General features: G+C 44.1%; 1 protein-coding gene and 1 long non-coding RNA gene across 4 annotated transcripts in view; one reads left to right on the top strand and one right to left on the bottom strand.

Annotated features, from left to right (window-relative positions):
- Positions 1-12,901, top strand: part of LOC109635041 (hornerin) — a 37,079-nt gene that overhangs the window by 9,677 nt on the left and 14,501 nt on the right. The gene's annotated exons all lie outside the window — the stretch shown is intronic.
- Positions 1,058-12,901, bottom strand: part of LOC138410522 (uncharacterized) — a 27,781-nt gene continuing 15,937 nt past the window's right edge. For both annotated transcript variants that reach the window (XR_011243234.1, XR_011243233.1), the window contains exon 3: positions 1,058-12,433. This is a non-coding gene — a long non-coding RNA (uncharacterized lncRNA). The remainder of the gene's footprint in view (positions 12,434-12,901) is intronic.

Here is a 12,901-nt window from a genome sequence, read left to right as displayed (position 1 = left end):
TGAACTAACCACTGGTAGAATTTCCTTCTTCTAAACATCAATACCTGTAAAATATTCATGTAATATCAGTTTTTAAATGTTTTTCTCATTGATATCTAAGCACTGCTGAGAAATGTCACATTAGAATTATAACCACATATATACATAGGTACAGTGCACAACTGTACACGACCACTATGTACTGATTGATTGAGGGACTCGATACTGGGTTCCCTGGTCTGAGTGGTGCTAATATCTCAGGTAACTAAAGTAGAGCTCCATGTGAAGCCACGATGCGATTTTATTCATCCCCTAGCTCTCACAGATTATAAGTGAACAGAAGGTAAAGGTTCGCCACTGAAACATTTGCCACTGGATCCATGCAGAGAAGACAGTCAGGTTCCTGTTTTCACTGATACATGATCAATGTATGTGGATGATCATGTGATATGCGTTTTCAGTGCCCTTAATAAGAGCAGCGATTATTTTATTCAGCAAAAACACTCGTCTGGACAAGTGTGGGTGTAGCCTAACCTCTAGACAGCAGCTTAACATTGCTGAACCAGACAGATCATATAATATTCTAGCCAATAAACATTGTGGATATCGGCTTTAAACATTAAGTATCATTTTCAGGCCAGCAGCAAAGATGAATGAATGAGCGGGAGTAGTAACTTGGCAGTAGCTGAGCCAGAGTGGAGGTGTAAGGTAGGTGGCCTTGGAGAAGAAGTGTAAAGAAAGGCAGCATGACTCACCAAGAGAGAAGCCTGCACACTCCACAGAGAGCAGCCCACAGAGCTCTCTCCTCTGTCTCCTCTCCATCTGTGGTGCTGTGTAGGATAGTCGGAGAGAGAGCGAGAGGGGGAGAGAGTGATGGCAAACATGCATGTAGGTTCAACGTTTCAGAATTCACCTGCAGTAATGGTTTTTCCATAAGCTGCCATCGTCGAGGCCGACCTGGCTTTTAAGACTGAATCAAATCGATGTCTTCTACATCTGAGGCTGTAGAGGAGCGGGCGGCCTCTCTCTGTCTGCACAGCCTCGATAACACCGCTCAATGGGCCCGAGCCACCTTTCAAATGGAAATGGAATATCCAGTGAAAATTAGACACACTCATCGGGACAGTGCTTAGCGCTGGGCAGTGAATGGGAGACAGCAGCATGACTGTTGAGGGGTGTGTCGCGCTTTGGCCTGGTCGTGTCACAGCTTAGCTTCTGCAGAGCGTTTGGAGTTCATGCTGGGCTTTCTTCAGGGTTTGCTCAAATTTACACACCCAAACACACTCCCACTGAAACTGTTGCATATTGAAGCACGTAAGACTGGATGCAAGCTTGCAAGTGCAGAGAGTGACTCACCCAAAACCACGGGGGCGTATGCTACAGACAGCCTGCTAACTTACAGTATACACTCATCACAGTGCCAGTTGGTTCTTCCTGTGTCTCCCCCTCGCTCCCCACATCTCCTCTTCCTACATCTCTCTCTCTATCTCTCATTAGCATGCTCGCTAACATGCATGCACACCTGGAGAAACTCAGGCTACGGGGGGGGGGGATTCATAAAGTGCTGACACAGAACGCGAACGCTGTGATCAGTTCGAGTACTGGCTCAATCCGGTAAAACCCCTGGGGAACGGTTTAAAATACATCACTCCGCCTGTCCTAAAGATTAAAGTGAAGGGACGTGTGTGTGAATTTGTGTGTGTGTGTGTGATCTGTCAAAATGAGACAGCCAAGTTTGACTGTGCGTTTGCTTTTTGTGAATTTACAGCTTGTATACAGTTTATATGTGTCCGTGGGTGAGTTACCAAATGTAAAGCTGATGAGAAGAGCCACTGGGCGGGTGAGGTGTGGTAAATGGAAGTGTTGACATGTGTAACTGCTCCAATCGGCTCTCCGGAGTCGTCCTCGGGGGAAATAAGGGCAGCGGCGCAGGCCGAGATAGGCTTTCACCGACAAAGAGTTATGTGTTTGTCCTACTTGTGCACGTTCTCACTCAGATTGATGTCAGGAAACGCAAGAAATTTGCAAAATGTGCAGATACAGACACAATGTTTGATCTATGTGTTGTGCAATTGTGTGCATGCATACGTGTGTGTGTGTGTGTGTGTACGTGCATGCAACAAGGTTTAAATTTGGATTGCAGCTAATAATTTGTGTGTGAAGATTTGTCTTTGTTTACATGGACATGTGCATATGTGTGCATAATGTCTGCTTCTGGGGGCTGTGTGTGTGTGCAGTTTGTTCAAGACTTCCTAGGACTCCATATGGTGTCAGGGGTGATAAATGTGCTCTAGGGGCAGCACTCAGCAACTGTTTGTGGACTCTCAACAGCGCACACTGAGTCATGGCCTTAACAATCTACTGTGTAAAGGTCTGTGGCTTCTAAGGCATAACACACCCACCATGTTGCTGGTTCAAACTACCAGTGTCACCACCACATGCCGCTAGTCAGACAAGAACTTGGTCTTTTACATAATAAGAATGCAGAAATTCTCTCATGTGCTCTCTCATGTGAGATGTGACGTCTGGATGGAGCATACAGGAGACAGGACATGACGTATGAATTCTTCTGTGAAAATCACCTGTTTTTATTTACAGTACGTCCACATCTGCGTCAGACTCTGTCACCAAAACTGAAGCTTTTTGTCTTTCCAAGTTGACATCTTCTCCAGCCTCTTCTCCTCTTTCTCATTCTGAGATATTTGTATTCTCTTTAGCTTTTTCAGTTTTGCGTCTGGTGTGTTAGAAACATCATAGAGACGCCCACTCAGTCCTTCAGACTTATCCAGCTGGATTCTTACATGGACCTGTGGATGTTCTCCAGAGTTTTTACCAGGGGGCTGGCAGGAAGAACTCCAGGAGAGCAAATGACTCACATTTTCGCTCTGACATGCGGCCCTTGCAGATATTTCTGGAAGATGTGCAGTGCACGTCTGAACGCTGCATATGCCTCCTGACCTTTATGTCTCGTTTTCTGCAGTTTCTGTTGAGGTACAGATTGAGTTATTACCAGAACATTGTGTCAGTAACACACTAGAAGCGTTCGTTAACATGCCCCCTGTGCAGAACTGTTGGACGCCGAGTCTCCATTTTGCTGCTATATGGTTTATTTTTATTTATTTATAAGCATTTATTGAGCTAAAGAGGATTGGAGGCTGCACAGTTGGCTTAGAGAGAAGATAAGGGAACTAATTCCTTTCCTCTTCTCCTTCTGCTCTTTGATCCTCACCTCCTGCCTCCTATCTCTCTGATTGCCATGTTTATGACAGCTCCCTTTGCTTTTCTCCTCTCGCCTCCTCCCTCTGTGTGGTGTGGCATGTCAGCAGTGCATCTTTGGTCGGCGCAGGTCTTTCTCGCAACACGCGCTCGGGCGCACGTGGGAAGACCCACTCTGTGCGAGACACACCCTCCCCCTTCCTTATAGAGGTAAAGTGAGTGCACCAGCATCCGCGATGAATAATTGAGTTATCTGGCTCCGCGCAGAAATAGCATTCTCCCCACACAAGTGTGAAAACATCACTCGCCACCCGAGACCTAGGATCTGGCGCTGCCATGTGGGTCTACACGTGTACACGCATGTTTCTGTTTGCATACAAGTCTGAGTTTTCTGGGGGGTTACAACATTTTAGAGATATAATCCTGAAGCCGTCAGATGTTGTGACGTTTATGCATCTAAACTGAAACCATGACAAGGCAAAGACACTGTTAGAAAAAGAAAACCAACATATCTGTGAATTAAAACTAAGGGGTCACAAACTGAGCCCCCCACCCTTCACCCTGTCACACTGAGTGGTGAGTTTGATCCCTGCAGGCTGTCATAAAGGATTTGAAGGAGCATGGGACCCAGGGATGCTTCTGAGTCAGTCTTGAGCAAAAGAAATCTATTTGTTTTTGATTACAAAACACAGAGCCTGGAGCACAGAGGGTATATATTGAGTTAGTTTATGAGGCAAAGCTGTACAATCCAACACAACGGGCCTGCAATAATTCCATCGTTCTATTTTTCTCTGACACTGTGTTAAAGTGGCGTTGATTCATTCTGTTATCATTTCTGTGGTCATAGTTAGTTTCAATGTTGTTTTTCATTACGGCGACTGAAAGGTATTTTATCCATCTCCTGTTACAAAAAATATGATTTTACAGGGAATGGTGAATGGACTGTATTTATTTTGTGCTTTTTCCGGTTTTATCGACCACTCAGAGTGCTTCACAGTACAAGTCACATTCACCCATTCCTGCCCACTTCTCTATAACCCACCATTCATACAAAGCAGTCAGGGCCAATTTAGGGTTCAGTGTCTAGCCAAAGGACAAGGGAATCAAACCAACGACCCTCAAGTTTCCCACAAATCACGGATCTGTTCTGCAATGATACAGTGTTTTAAGGTTTATAATAAAACATTTCTTGACAGTTTTGTGCATCTTTAATATTAAATACAAATTTCCAATGCTACACAAAGAGCAAGACCTATTTTGTGTGATTGTCTCTTCGATTGTGTACCTCAGGAGATTATCGCAGCACTTTTAATAACTAGTGGTATTGCTGGAGCTTTAGTGTTCCGTTTGTCTCATCGCGTGGACTGACCTGATGTAAATCAGCTACGAGGCCTGGCATATACTCTGCGTGGTGGGGCGACTCCCAGGAGCCCCTCTGAAGCAGTCGGTATGGTGACACGACACAGCCGAGGGAGCGGGATCACAGCGAACTGACAAATAAGGCCAAGTCTGACAGGCGAATCCTCAGAGCAGCTCCACAGCCTGACAGATCCTTCAGCGGAGGAGCCAACGCCCCTCATACTCATTCATTAATGCTATTTCATAACGCTACAGTAAGAATGATCATGTAGCGAGGCTGTGTGAAATAATAAACCGAACGTCACATGTCGGATGTGATACAGACGCATTTCGTCGTACCGTGTTCGCGTAAATCAAGGTTAAATAATGTGGGTAGTGGGTTTTCATAGAGAAGTGGCCTGTTAGTTCTCTACGTGGAGCAGTAACGTGGGTTCAGGGGTAGACAACCAGCTGTTAGGTCTAAAAGCTCCGAGCTCTGCCATGGGGAGACAGTGGCAGATTAAACAGCAATCCTACTGATCCAACCCACACACTTACCAGCCCACTCCCCCTCCCCCTCATACACACACACATCCGTCACAGTGAAGAGCCACCGCTATGAGTGACCACTTTAAACTCCGCTAGGCGTTAACGTTAAAGAGGTCCGGTCTGTATATGTGTGACAGCCTGCCGCCATGACAGGCAGCAAACCTGGGAAAAAGGCGGCGAGGATGAGGTGGGGGCGGCAGAATGCGTGGGGTTAAATCTGGGGCAGGTTGTCCCCCCCTGACAGTTTCAACAGCTGCCAGCGCGGATGTGGCTGACTGGAAGGGATGTTGGGATGATCCTGACATTATCAAGACACTTGTAGATAGTATAGCTGAGGAAGGTGAAGCTGCAGTGCTGTGAACAAAAATTCCCGGCGTCACCGCGCTTTTAACGGAGGTGCCTATGCCTGACAGCGTGCTCGCGGTGGCATTTACACTGTGACTGAAATGCAGCGAGCAGTTTGGTTTCGGGCTACACGAAGTGAGCTTCAGGCCCGAGATCTTTGCTCCCTCTGTGTTTTTGACAGGGTTAAGACGCTTTAGTGTGGAAATCGTCATTAATCTGCTCTGCGCAGACAAGTCAGGCAGTGCTGAGAATATCAGAACACGTAGGGAGAAGTGTCCCTGGCTCATTTGAAATCCTGTTTGGATGTTTCACTACTTTGCAGCTAAGAGATTGAGCCGCTGCTGCGTTTCTGCGTCTGTCGTACTCGTTCTTTTGTTCTGGTGTTTTCCTCTCTCTCTATCTCTCTCTCTCTCTTTCTGTCTGTCTCTCTTCTCCTAACGTTCTTGCTGCGACTTCTTTCTCTCTTGTCTGCCTGTCTCTCGCTTCTCCTCTTTTTGGTGCTAGCTGGGGGATTGGGAGGGTTCCTCCAAATTGGCACACAGATGAATAATGCATCTAAAGCAAAAGCAGAGAGCTGGGGTTGGATATATCTGTCTGTCAGCCGCTTTCTCTGTATTACAGTTATGTAGGGACTTAGGCTGATACTTCACAGGAGGAAAAAGTATGTTTGTCGCTCTTTTCCCAGCTTCCAATTTACTTTTCCGTCCGTCATTAATTCTTGTCGGTAAATGTGAGGCGTTTTCACACTGATGCATCCTGTGAAAAAGTCTTGGATTTCTTTTTAGTTTTTCCTGACAAGGCCACTCTGGTTGTTTTCTGCTACAGGACACTGTTTGCATGAGTTTTTGTGTCCACGCATGTGTGCAAGTGTGTATTTGAGCTATTCCCTGACTGCAGCGTTAAAAAGCAAACTGCACTTGTGAGCATGAGCTCACAGTAGCACCATCATTAAAGTAATGAGCAGGAAGTTAGCACTGAAGTCAACCATAAACATGGAGACCGAGAGACAGAGAGATCCTCAATCCCATAAGAATAAATCTTAAATCCTGAATGTTGCCTCTGACTCATTCTGGTTAATTAAGTCGAGTCAAGTGAGAGGAAAATGGGGTCTTGCCTTGCCGGAGTCTGTAGGATCAGCACTATACTGAATCTGCAGCTTATGAAGTCTCTCACTGGAACTGTCCCCTGTGCTCTCTGAAAGCAGCGATGGAACAAACTGTATCCTGTCTGTTTCTCCTATTTTCATTAGCTTGACCTGCACAGCCTCTTTACACACATTTCCCCTCAGGTTTTAAATTTACATACACATCAAGCGTAAATGCTCCCATTCAGCCTTGGTTCTTCAGCAGATGTGTTTTATTTATCACACTTATTCATTTGGCTCCCATTTGTGGTAAAGGTTTTATTTGCACATCCGGCACTCAGTTAAAAGACACGCACGTGCACACACACACACACACACGCACGTGCACACACACACACACACACACACACACACACACACACACACACACACACACACACACACACACACACACACACACACACACACACACACACACACACACACACACACACACACACACTGCGGAACTCAGAGAAACAAAGAAATCTGTTGAGCAACCTTTGGGATTTTCTTTGTTGTTTTATGGTGGAAAGATTTCGCTGCGCGACACAGGATGAGGCAAACGAATGAAATGTCAGAATACTGTGCAACTCTAAAAATAAAACTGTGCAACGGTTGCCATTTGAGGACATCACAGGCACACGATCGGGTGTGGAACAGATAAAACAAACAGTTCTTTATATCCAACAGCAGCCAGAGCGGAGCTGTCAACTGTCCTCTGCTGAGAAAAGACGAGAGTGGATTTTACAAATGTTGTGTATTTAACATTTTTAACTAAGTTCTAATTTTAGTCAGAGGCAAACGAACGAGGGTCTCTAACGTCACAATCACATTGCAGGCCAGAGTGCAGCCATACAGTATGTAACATATGATACATCATTTTTTTATGTTTATATTTTAGCTATTACACAATACAACCACATGTAAAACACTAAATTTGCCTTAATGTTATTGTTAATCAAATCAAATACATTTTGTGAAATTTGATGTGTTCAAATTAAAATCACCCCATACTGTCTGTGGCTCTACAACAAACTAGAATTGGCACTGTGCATACCTCTGCCCAAGTCACACCAAAGTACTCACAGTCATAGATATCAGTCCCCTAAATATGCCTGATTATTTTCATCAGAATCCATGAGTTAGTCACTGGGAAATTGCTGAAAATGTCAATGTTGAAGGAAGTGAATAAAAAAAGAATTAGATAAGTTCTTTCTTGTCCGAAACGAACACCAAAAGTTTTGTAGAAATCTATTTGCATATTTTGGGTGATTCTGTTGTCAAACAAACCAGCAACCACTATGGGGCACAAACGTACCCTTTGTTTCACTTTTTAAAATGGCTTTGCAATTTCCCTAAAGACAACTGTGATTCTTTCCCAAACTTTACTCCAAAAGGATTAAATAGCACATTAGCTGTGAACTATTTTCCGCCAGAGATTAACACACATTATGTGCTCTAGTGCATCCTCAAAATAAACAGTGGTAAGGACCATGTCAGTGCAACAGTTAGTCTATTTCTGAATAACAATGGAAATCTGTAGCAAAACCCCTAATAAGACTTAAATATTTCCATGGGATTTGTTGACAATAAAAAATACAGAACATTATGAGCTTTATCCTTGAAAAACTGTGATCATGATATAGCAACAAGATTATATTGACATTACATTCAAACATGTTATTCAGAGATAAAACCTACACTTGTCACTCATTAAGTACGTAATGTTGCAGGAAGCTTTGAGCAGACTCTAGATCATATTTGTTCTTGTTTATGAGATTAAAGTGTTAGTCTGGGCCAAACATCACTCCATCTGTTATGTGACCGCCTGTTACAGTTCACTTTGGGATATAGGCACTAAAATGCAACTTGAATTCGAAGTGCCTGTACGAGGTCTTAGTCCTTATTGTGTTTGTGTGTGTGTGTGTGTGTGTGTGTGTGTGTGTGTATGTGTGTGTGTGTGTGTGTGCGTGTGAGGCTTAGAGATAGGCATTGCAGCTGATGGCGAAAATGTCAGAGGGTTAAGCTCTAACCTCCCCGCCCACCGCTGCCTCCCACTGCCTTTCTGCCTCTCTTGCTCGCCCTTTTTTTCTTTTCTTCTGTCGCCCCATCACTCCGTGTTGTTATGCACAGCGCGGCGACGTCCCACGGGGCCGCAGATTGCTGCGGACATGATGTGATTTCTCGTCTGCTCTCAGCCGTGAATGCTGTGGTCCAGGCCTCTGATGAACTCGCCCCGCTCATGTTTTGGAAGACATGTTGTCCTCTACTCTCCCCTCACACTTTCTCTCTTTCTATTATCGCCATTTGTTCCTGTCCATCACAGATTGCATGTGCATCGACGAGCGATCGTGAAATAGCGTGATAGAGTGATTTGGAGGTGGGACGTATAAAGGGCAGACTGCTTCACAGGTTGATATCAGTTAGTCAGTGCTGAAGCGGTGATGTGGCCTCTAACTGACGTCTTGGTTGTTTAAAGCTTGTGAAGTGGGACTTGTTTAGTTAATGTAATTATTTCATTGAGCAAGAGTGGTCGTATACACTCTTTATACTTTATACACACTCTTTATACTTTATATACACACGCAGCAGTCGGCGTATCTCGAGGGTTTTCTCCATCGTTGCTCTTGATAATAATCACTTAGTTGGATTTGTCCTAATGTGATGACAGAGACTGAAAGCTGCGTGCAGCAACATGATGGGGACATATCGGCCTTGCGAATCTCTGGCTACAATTAGGGAAATTGCATGGATGCTGGTTTTGATAATCCAAAGTTGGGAGGGTAAAGAGGCTTTATTTTTGGGGGTGGGGGGTCTTCCTGTGTAAAGTACAGGCAGCTTTGTGTGGGAGATGCAAGGGACAGAAACCAGATAAGTGGGATTCTGAATCGAAGAATTGGCCAGTTGTCAGGTAAGTACGAACACAAGGTCACATGTCACAGCATGAAAGTAATTCTGTCAGTATTCTGTATAATCACTCGGCACCTCGTGTGATGTGACCACAGCAGAGTGGAGAAAAAAACCGAACACACTTATTACTTACTTACTAAATACTAGAGAAGCCCTGAACTTCCTGTCAATAAACGCTCTCCACCAATCTGTCTAATCTGTCAGTCATGATGAGTTTATTTAACATTAACTTTGACTTCTTAGTTCGGTCTCATGTGCTAACATGGAGCTTCATGAATTATACTCAGGGGTTCCACGTAGTCTTAAAAGGTCTAAACATTTCTAAAATTCAATAATTAGAATTTCAATATATAGAAAATATATTTCACTATATGTTAAAATATTATGCACCAAGTCTTAGGTCCTACTGAGTACACTCAGCTTGATTGGAGGAAAAACACTGACTTTAGTTTGAAAGATAACGTGGCATTTCAAGTTTTTTTTTCTACCATCTTCTGTAACAATTATAGGGAGGGGAAAGTAATTCTGATAATCCTTCAAATCTGTCATTCTTGACATAGGTCTTAAATTCCTTCCACTATGGTCTTTAAAATGACTCTGTATACTGCAGCCAGCCACCAGGGGGCAAAAAAGATTAATTGGCTTCACTTTTGTGGAGCTGTCATCTTTATATCGTCTTTATATACAGACTATGGTTCCAACCACGTTATGTCATATGTAGTGTGCATGTTGTAGATCTCTAAATCTAAATACTCGGGTGAAGCACTGAGGAAATACAACTTTAGAAATATTTCTTTGTTATTGTGCATGAGGGAAACGACTGAAACACTAACATGAAAATAGTATAGTAGTATCAGTATGTCTACATGCAGCCAGAATACTCAAAAACGTCATCTGCACTTAACATCAACTTTTTTACTGGTAACCGATAACTGGATGTTGAATAATTCCAACAAATACATTGTTGTAAAAGAATCTCCCAGTACACCTCAACATATTTTATTCATACTCAGCCTCTCAAAAGTTGTCCGGCCTATGCTTTGTATATGGCAGTCGAAAATGTACCTGAAACATAACTGAAATGCCCCATCCCTTTATCCAGAGGCAAAACACAGGGTGCAACCACAACAGGCTATTGCAACCTTGCCAAACTGAAATCAGGTTACACTTCTTTTTAAAGCTCAAACTCAGAGTAGCAGTGCTGCGACCCAAGAGTTTTTCATCAAACATTGTTATAAAGTCAACAGGCTATAGATGATGGATGGATTGTTTGTGTAATAAAATACTTTCTTAAATGAAACTGATGATGACACATTGAAGACATTGATCCACTCAGTCATCTTCACAAGACAAACCGGTGTGTTGTCAGGGTCACTGTAATACTCGACAATACTCTACACGTTTCCCTTTTTTGGATTTAATTTACACGTGGCGATGTTGAAGAATCGTGAATGAGAAACAGCAAATTTTAAAAGCTGAAATAAGACTATAAATGAAATAATAAACTTATTATTATTTCACATGAAGGATCTGTGGTTTTCATGACAGTGATCTACTGTATATCATGACAGGAAGTGGAGGCTATAATTAGCACCCTGTGAGCAGTTATTTCACAATAAAGAGGCTGCACAGACCCCCCCAGGTCTACATCTGAGCCTTTAACCTGTACGTTAAAGTTTTACTGTTCATTGTGTAATCCAGAAAATTGTTGTAAGACACAAGTGGCTGGTGTTTTGTGTGTGTGTGTGTGTGTGTGTGTGTTTGGGTCTGCGCTGCGTGCTTTTGTATGATCTCAGGAGACGTTCAGAGGAAACCTTCCACCCTGTGGTTGCGCTGCACTGCTGCATCTTGCTCGCTGCTCTGCCAGTTCTGCTGCCTGCATCCTCCCCTTTTCTTGTTTCTTTGCAGCGCTCACTTTGACCTCATTATCACCATCATTACCGTCCGTATAAGTGCCTGCACCCTTCTTCTTCATCTTCATCATCATCATCATCATCATCATCCTCACCATCACCATCATCACTGATCTATTTATTATAATTGTCGCCAGCAGCAGGCATCAATAGGACTATCACCACCGTCGTCATCATTCTCAATATGCTTCTATTACCACTTTCATCATTTTTACTTATAATTTTCCAAAATGAAGACGGATGCTTGGCGAAGAAACTGTGTGTGTGTGTGTGTGTGTGTGTGTGTGTCATTGTAGAGCTGATGCTGCAGGGGTGTTGTTGTGCGTTGTACAGAAAGTGCCTCTCCTCATCCAGAGCCATGTTCACCACTTGTGAGCTTCACACACTGTTAAATACGCTGCCAGACATGTGCTCCCATCTTGCGTTGTGTTTCGCTGGCGGTTTCCGAAGTGAGCCCCCCCTCGTGTGTGTTTCTCCCCTGAATATTTCAGAAGGGGGCTCACAAAATGCAGGCAGAAACAGACCGCTGATGACCTCCTTCTCATCGCCGCCTCCTCCTCCTTTTTTCTCTCCCTCTCTCCCAACACCTCCCCTCCCCTCCTTTCCCTGAGCTCATCGCACATTCTCCCAGGCTTCCCCGCTATTTCTCTCAGTGTCTTCATCTTCCCAGTCTCATCACTCTCTTTTTCTCTCTCCTCCCTCCCCCACCGTTCACACCCTCCCCTCCTCATTCGCCTTTCAAGTGTGTTCCGCTCTTTTTCCATCTTTCCTTCCTATTTTTCTCGCATCCTCACCCACCTGTCTGTTCTTTCATCCCACTCATTTGCTCCTATAGTTTCATCACCTCTGCGTTACCCTTCCCTTTCATTCACCCTCTTCCTCTTGTTTCTTCCCTCTCCGTGGCGTTGCACTCAGCCTGCCTGCCTGCCTGCCTGTCTGTTCCATAAAGGGCTGTCTGAGTCGTCTGCTCTGCTAATTCATTCGCTGTGCATCGCCTCACATATCTGCAGGGTCAGGCAGACAGACAGAGGGAGAGGAGGAGAGGAAGAGACGAGATCTGGAGGAAGAGAAGAGGGAGAGGGACCGAGGAAAGAGGACATGCATGAGAGAAGAAAAAAAAGATGCAGTTTTATCTGCAAGAAACAGAAAGCCACAGCCATTCATTCTGCTCTCTCTGTTTGCTTTGTCCCTTCGGATGCCTGATGTTCAGCTTTTTCTCTAATCTAATATTTTAACCATATTGCTGCCATTGTCTCTGTGCTGAGAGAATGCACAGCACATGTAGAGTGTTCATGTGCACGTTGTTGTGCCTGTGGGAAATGTGCAGAGGAGCGAGGGCGTGTATTGACAATTGCTCCAGTTCCAAATGTCTTGAGCTGATACTTCAGTAACTGTGAAGGCATTTTAAATAAAACTGAACACATCCTCTAGTCAGGTGACATTTTGGATGCACTGCTCCAGGAGCCAGTTGCACCAGCTCTTTGTGAGTTCAAATGTAAGCCTATATATGTATCATGTAAATGTT

The sequence above is a fragment of the Paralichthys olivaceus genome, chromosome 6 (genome assembly GCF_024713975.1).
Source record: "Paralichthys olivaceus isolate ysfri-2021 chromosome 6, ASM2471397v2, whole genome shotgun sequence".
Lineage (NCBI taxonomy): Eukaryota > Metazoa > Chordata > Actinopteri > Pleuronectiformes > Paralichthyidae > Paralichthys > Paralichthys olivaceus.
Note: the sequence above shows the minus strand (reverse complement) of the source record. Positions and strands in the feature narration are given on the sequence as shown.